This window comes from Hippocampus bargibanti, linkage group LG18, assembly GCF_051943395.1.
Source record: "Hippocampus bargibanti isolate YZ-2025 linkage group LG18, ASM5194339v1, whole genome shotgun sequence".
In the NCBI taxonomy this organism is placed as follows: Eukaryota; Metazoa; Chordata; class Actinopteri; order Syngnathiformes; family Syngnathidae; genus Hippocampus; species Hippocampus bargibanti.
The window spans coordinates 2,225,001-2,232,500 of NC_142751.1; the positions used below are offsets into that span (position 1 = coordinate 2,225,001).

General features: G+C 41.2%; 1 protein-coding gene across 2 annotated transcripts in view; it reads right to left on the reverse strand.

The window, feature by feature from the left end:
* cntfr (ciliary neurotrophic factor receptor) overlaps positions 1 to 7,500 on the reverse strand; it is a 272,300-nt gene that overhangs the window by 62,040 nt on the left and 202,760 nt on the right. The gene's annotated exons all lie outside the window — the stretch shown is intronic.

Here is a 7,500-nt window from a genome sequence, read left to right on the forward strand (position 1 = left end):
CCGGCTGCAGGGAACTAGTCGCGTTGAATCTATGAGCTTAGAGGGTGCGCATTCCTTTGTTGTGACTTCATTCCTGCCATATTTGTGTTATTATTTATCTTGACAGCGTGCTGACGATTGCCAAGTGAGTTTGGGAAGAACTCATTGCCACTCCGGAATGATTTGCTCATTGAAACGTTATTTTCTTAACAATAGCGAGATTGCAAGTCTTCAAGGCTACAACCACAAACCTGTCGGAACCTTTTTTCCACACTTGATTTCAGGTCTTTGTTGTCGCTTGTACGGCTGCCACATAAAAAAGCCTTTACACATGTCAAAGTCAAGGCCCGGGGGCCAAATCCGGCCCGCCACATCATATTTTCAGCCCGCGAAAGCAAATCAAACTTGAGAAATTCCATGATGATTGCTAAATCCTAATCAAAATTTCATATTTCTGGATGTAAACCACAATAACAGTCATTATTCTTGACTTCAGATTTGAAAACTAGTTATTCATTAATTTGTTGTGCGCTCTATATGTAATATGTGGAGGGGATTAAACATTCTAATGGCTTCTTCAAATTTATAACAGACCTCGAGAGGAAACTATAATTAGAATGTGGCCCGCGGCAAAAATATGACGTCGACACCCCTGGTGTATAGTGAGCCATTTTTGCGCCCCTAAAAAACACCATGGCCAGTTGGCCATTTTTGCTTGAAAAAAACATCCATGTATAGTAAGGTGTTCTCAATGCGAAAAAAAACGACCATGTATAGTAAGCCGTTTTTAGTCGAAAAAAAAAACCCAGCTATGTATAGTAAGGCATTTTTAGTAAAAACAAAAAACAAAACATGTCTAGTAAGGAGTTTTTACTACAAAAAAAAAAAAAAAAAAAAAAAAAAAAAACAACCGACCATGTATAGTAAGGCGTTTTCAGCCTGAAAAAAACAACCATGTATAGTAACACGTTTTTAGCCAAAAAAACGACCATGTATTGTAAGGCGCCTATAGTCGACCATAGTTTTGATCATTCTCGACGATGAAAAAGGAAAGGAGGGAAAAGAATCTCGGAAGTATGTTTTGTTTGCTTTTCTTATTATTGGTCAATGGTGACTTGAAAGCCATGACGGCTTGGACTTCAAAATACTTTCAGGGCGCCTAAGAGCAGGATTTGATGACTAAATGTTGATGTCAGTCAGAGAGCACTTTGTGACTTTCAAACGTGACGGCGTCAAAATGAAAGCAATCTTCAAAGCCCTTATAAAAAAAATGAAGTCATTAGCAATCATTAGCAGACATTATGCAGTCTCCCGGGATTATCTCACAGAAATGAAAGATTGCGAATTAGTAGGGCATGGAGTCAAAGTCAAGGCCTAGGGGCCAAATCTGGCCCGGCAGATCATTTTATTCGGTCTGCAATAGGAAATCAAAAATCCAGGATGCTTGCTAAATTCCAAACCAAAATTAGCTATTCATTAATTATTTTGGGGCTCGATTTGTAATATGTGGAGAGGCTGAACGCTGAAGCATTCTAATGTTGCGTTTCATTCCCGCAGTGCGACCGATTCGACATTTGCGCACATAATTCGACAGAGCCAATTAACTCATTCACTGACATTCCCAAATTTATTCGGGAATAGAAAATATGAAGTGGAGGGTGTTGGGGTAATTCGCGATACAAACCTCTTTAAACGTCGCTTTCTACGTTTGGACTTTCCGATACGTCATATCTTGCCTTCCTTTACATGATGTCGCATCTACATTACGTCAAATCCTATCGCGTCACACACTGTGCGCCGTAAAAATACTCTCCCATTGCGTTCGTCTCTCTCTCTCCTCTCTGCCTCCCTCCTTGGCCAACACCGCGATGTCTCCGCTCTCGTCTAGATTAAACCAACTTTCTGTTCAACACCTGGCTTCCTGATGATTTAACCATCCTCTGCCTCTGCCCGGGTTTTGTTTTTTCATGCTTGGGTGTCGATAAACTGCTGGTCAGACCTCTGGTCATGTATTTTCCCTTCCACAAGGGAACAGCATTTCCTTTTTTTCATGTGAGTGCTTTGTTCCAGCTTCAGCTGTTGTTAAAGCGCTATATAAATCAATATGGATGTATTGTAATTTGTACAGCTGCCCCCATTTCAAGCTCAGATAACTCCAGACCGACATATAAAAGGAATTAACTGTTTTTTTTAAACACTGTATGGTAAGTTTATGCAGTCCTAAAACTCAATATTCTGTGGGTCCTAAAATTCAAGTGACAATGACAAAATTCCTGGCACTGAAGCAAACACATTTTTGCCGATCATCTGGCAGTGAATGAGTTAAAGAAAGTGCAGCTCTACATTATCCTTGAGGTCACCGTCGAAACTGTTTGGCTGTAGTTCCCGCGACATTGAAATGAGTGACAGCGGGGGATTGACCACTCTCAAATGTCAAGCTGTCTATTGCCAATGCGGCTAACTGCTACCTCTCAGAGGGAGATGGATGAGACGCCCAGGTAGCGCAACTGAATCCCTGGCGGCCAAACAGCTGACTCCTTTAAATTTGACTGTCACATTTGAAGCGAGGCAGACAGCAAGAACTGAAAAAAAAGAACCACGGCATCCCAAGTGTCGGGCCCGTTAAGCTTGAGGCCATCGTTGTGAATTCAACCAGCTGCTTCGTGGAGGAGGAGCGCTATGTGCTTGTCTTTTTACATACATATAACCGTGTTCACTTTTTGGCGTATGAAAGGTGTCACATCCCTCGGGTGCTGTAGGGGGTTGCTTCACACCCGCCGAAACCTTTCGCTACGCGTAATGTGATGGAAGCCAAGACAGCTAGGCACGCACGGGTGACTGTCGGGGAAAGTGAGACGGAGGTAACGTCAAATTGAGAGTGTGCTTGATCGAGCACCCTTATATCTTTTAATTCTCGAAACATCGGTGGTGACGGTAATGCAGCGGAACTTGAAGTGGGAGGTCGGAGAGTTGACTGGTTTCAATCAAGTCCCGGGAAAGTTAGCAAAGTTGACGGTAGACGAGCTACATGGAGTTTCATACTATTTGGATTATGCTGTGATTATGCCAAAACAAACACATACTAAAAATAAACAGGTGACATCTGACCTACGAACGGCTCCACTTACGACCACCAGTACTTATGACCATGATCTCCAGGCCCTATTTTTTTTAATATTTAAATTCTACGCCTGGCACCGCAACGCTCTAGCAGGCCGGCACCGCTTAGGACCATTTTGGCCAGACAGCCAGTGTCACAGTTTACGAAGTGGTTATGGTGGTTGTGGATCCCCCAAAAAGCAGTCAGGAAGGAGCAGCAGGTTATATTTGACAAATTGTATTAAAATAAAGTCAGCAGGAACAAAATCTAAAACATCAAAGTCATCCGAACACAAAAGTACAAAGTCTCAAAGAAAACCATTAGTAAAATCTGCCAAGATGAAACAAACCTGACAGGGTGAAGCAAACACATACACAATAATGACCAGACACCAAATGGTCGTGCGAAGTCCTTTTAACTGCCACTGATGAAGACGACCAAAACCTGTGCAACTGAGGGCAGGGCCGACAGCACTATCCGTTGGCCGCCAACCAGAACGTGACAGTCTGCCACTGATCGGAACGACCAACCCCGGTGGGTGGATCATATACATGACTGATTCCCAATGACATCAATTCATTCTCAATTTGCTCAAAAAAGAGAGACATCACGCACACTATTAAGTCATTCACTGCCAGATGTGCAAAAATGTGTCCACTTCAGTGCCAGGGTTTTTGTCATTGTCATTTGAATTCCAGGTTTTGGAGTTGTATGAGCTTGAAAATAGGGCGGCTATTCCAAAATGCAATGCAATACATACTGTACATTTTGGATTATATAGCTGTACATGTTGGTTTATATAGCTGAAACTGGAACAACTTGCTAACATGGAAAAAAAGGGAAATGCTGCCCCTTGTGGAAAATAATAAAAACATTGTCAGAGGCAAGAAAGAACAATAAATAGACAAGAAAGAACATTGTTTATCGGCACCCAGCATGAAAACACAAAATCCGAACAAATTCGGGCAAGGCACTCTACGTCATATTTTGAATTCCTGAATACATTCGTGAATGAGTTAATATTACTGTAATTTCTGGTGTATAAGGCACCCCCAATGAATGGTGTATGTTCAACATTTTTCCATATACTGTATAAGGTACACCAGACTATAAAGTGCACCTTCAATGAATGAAAAATGTTTGTACGCACATTATTCATCATATCATTCATGAATTCCAGGCAGCTCTGCTCGCGGATGCTAATACAGTCTTCCATTTTATCAGTGCAGCCAGATGGAGAGGTTGCTAAGTATGGAAAGGGTTGGGGTACTATGGAGGCAGTGGGGGTGCTCAGGGGGGGTGATCAGAGATTAGAAGCAAAGAGCAGAGAAGAGAAAAAAGAGGGCTAAATGACAGCCATTGTTCCCTCATCTTGCTTTCTGTCATTCACGGCCATGCTATTCATCAGGCTAATTTGACAGGATGCTTCAAAGACACACACACTCACACATGCACACAATGGTGCGTGCACACGCACGCACACGAGCACGGGTCCCTAATGTACGTTTACACACTATGCACCCTGAGCCCATTAGTCCCCCCACCCCCCCTGCTCCAACCTAACCCTGTTGCATTCCAAAAGGGCAGTGTCACTGACAAGGAACCAGCGCATTACATGGCTGTTTGTTCACTTTATACGCTTGCCTTCAGTTCTATGAGAAGCATTCCGGGAAGGTGTGTGAGCGTGCATTTGACTTAATTCTGGCATTAAGATTACCAAAAACAACAAACCTCCAAAAAACATTTTCCAGTTAGAAAACATAAGTTGCAGTATTTTGAGAATTATGATCAAATTGCAAGGAAACATAAATACCTCTATTTTTGGACGACTTAGTCAAGTCGAACGGGATAATCAATTGTGTGATTCACACAATTCACTCATTCACTGCCAGACGATGTGCAAAAATGTGTCCACTCCAGTGACAGGGTTTTTGTCATTGTCACTTGAATTCCACGACCCACAAAATACAGGTAATATCCGACAGAAAAAATATCCTGTGACTGTAACGTGTCCTTGAGAGTTTTGAAAGGCGCTTAGAAATGAAATGTATTATTATTATTATTTTGACTCACGACCGTTCGGTCGGAACGGAACTCAGTCGTAAGTCGGATGTTATTTGTATTGAGTTTTAGGACGATATAAACATTCAATGCAGCGTAAGAAACCTTAGACTCTCTTGTTTAATCAGAAAAAAAACAAGTTAAATGGGACGTGAGTTTTATGAGCTTGAAATGAGGGCCGCTGTACAAAATACAATGCAATATTCGTATATATAGTGCTTTAACAACAGCTGAAGCTGTAACAAAGCGCAAACATAGAAAAAAGGAAATGCTTCCCCCTCGTGGAAAAAAAAAAAAAAAAAACGCTGCCAGAGGTCTGGCCAGCGCTTTATCGGTACCACAGCATGAAAAAAACAAAACATGAACAAATTCGGGAATGGCGCTGTGCGTCATATTTTGGATTGGATTTGGATTACATTTACCTGTATTAGTTTTACAGTGGAAAAATGTACATTTCACAGCAGCAAAGTGATGAAAGTCCCAAATTAACTCGTGAATGGCAGTGAATGAGTTAACTAGCATGCGGTGCGGCGAGAAAGAGAAGGAGGAAGTGTGAGAGCAAGACAGAGAGAGTGTCTGTCCCAACGGAAAAAAATGCAATCTGTCTTTAGAATAGGCAAGAAAGAAACGTAATTGGGCTGAAAATTGAAGCCACCTCCAAGCCAAGTGGGTGCACGACATGCTAGTGACTAAGTGCGTGCGCGTCTTTGTGTGTTTGTTTGTGTATTAAAAAAAAAAAAAACAACAAAAAATCCGAGATGGATGCAAGTGTAATCCTTCCTGAGAAAAAAAAAAAAGAACAAGAAACGCGAGAAAGAGAACACAGCAAAGTTTCGCCGCAAACACACGGCCGGAAAACTGGAAATCTCTCTGGAGTGTATTCTGAGCGTCACTCAAAATAGTTGAGTTTATTCCCTTCACATAAATCAGCTTTTTTTGGTGCTACTTTATGGCCCTACTGTATTCCTGGAGGATTATGATGATCTACTATGTAACATGTCCACTTTTACAAGGTTTCAAACAACGGACCTAACGGGACCACGTGAAACGGCAGACATTTTTCATCCAGTTTCCATGCGGAAACTTTTTAGGAGCCACACCATGAGAATTGGGTCTCATGTTAGCAGTCAAGTTGTAAACTGAAAAAAAAGTAAATGTACTCAATTTAGACAGATGTGAGTGATTGTGAGCGATGATGAGCGATAGTGAGCGATTATGAGCGACCTTGGGCGATTATAAGTGATTGTGAGCGATAGTGACCGATATTGAATGATATTGAGCGTCTGTGAGAGCTATTGAGCGATATTGGGTGATAGTGAGCGATAGTGAATGATATTGGATTATATTGAACGATATTTAAGAATATTGAATGATATTGAACGATATTGAGCGATATTGAACGATATTGACAGATACTGAGTGATATTGAACGACATTGAGCAATTGAATTGGATGTACCTTTATTTGTCCCGCAGTGGAGAAATTTACATTTCACAGCAGAAAAATCATGAAAGGAAGAGGGAATTATGAGCGATTGTTAGTGATTATAATCGATAGTGAGCGATATTAATGAATTGTGAGCGATTATGAGCGATTGTGAGCAATATTGAGAAATAGTGAACGATTTAGTTCGCTGACGAAGCCTCTTGGATAGGAGGCGAAACGCCCGAAACCTTCAAATTTGTACAGATGACGGCTGAAGAAACCTTCTCATCGATGGATCACTCCTGTACGACTGAGAGCTTACACAGAAGTGAACGATATAGAACAATATTGAATGACATTGAATGATTGTGAGCAATATTGAGCGATATTGAACAATATTGAGCAATGGTTACCGATTATAAGCGATTATAAGCGATAGTGAGCGATATTGAGCAATTGTGAGCGATTATGAGCGATTGTGAGCAATATTGAGCAATAGTGAATGACAGTGAGCGATAGTGAGCAATATTGAACAACATTGAATAATTGTGAGCGATATTGAGCGATATTGAGCGTTATTGAGCGATACTGAGCGATTGGATTGGATTTGGATTGGATTTGCCTTTATTAGTCTCGCAGTGGAGAAATTTACATTTCACAGCAGGAAAGTTATGAAAGGGATAAAAGTAGAAAAACAAAATACAGGAGCTGCTGGAATTGTTAGCGATTACAAGCGATAGTGAGCAATATTGAGCAATATTGAGCAACATTTAGCGATTATAATTGATTGTGAGCAATATGGAACGATACTGAACGATATTGAGCGATTGTGAGTTATATTGACCAATATTGAGCGATTGTGAGCAATTGTGAGCGATATTAAGCGATACTGAGCGATATTGAACGATATTGAACGATTCTGAGCAATTGTGAGC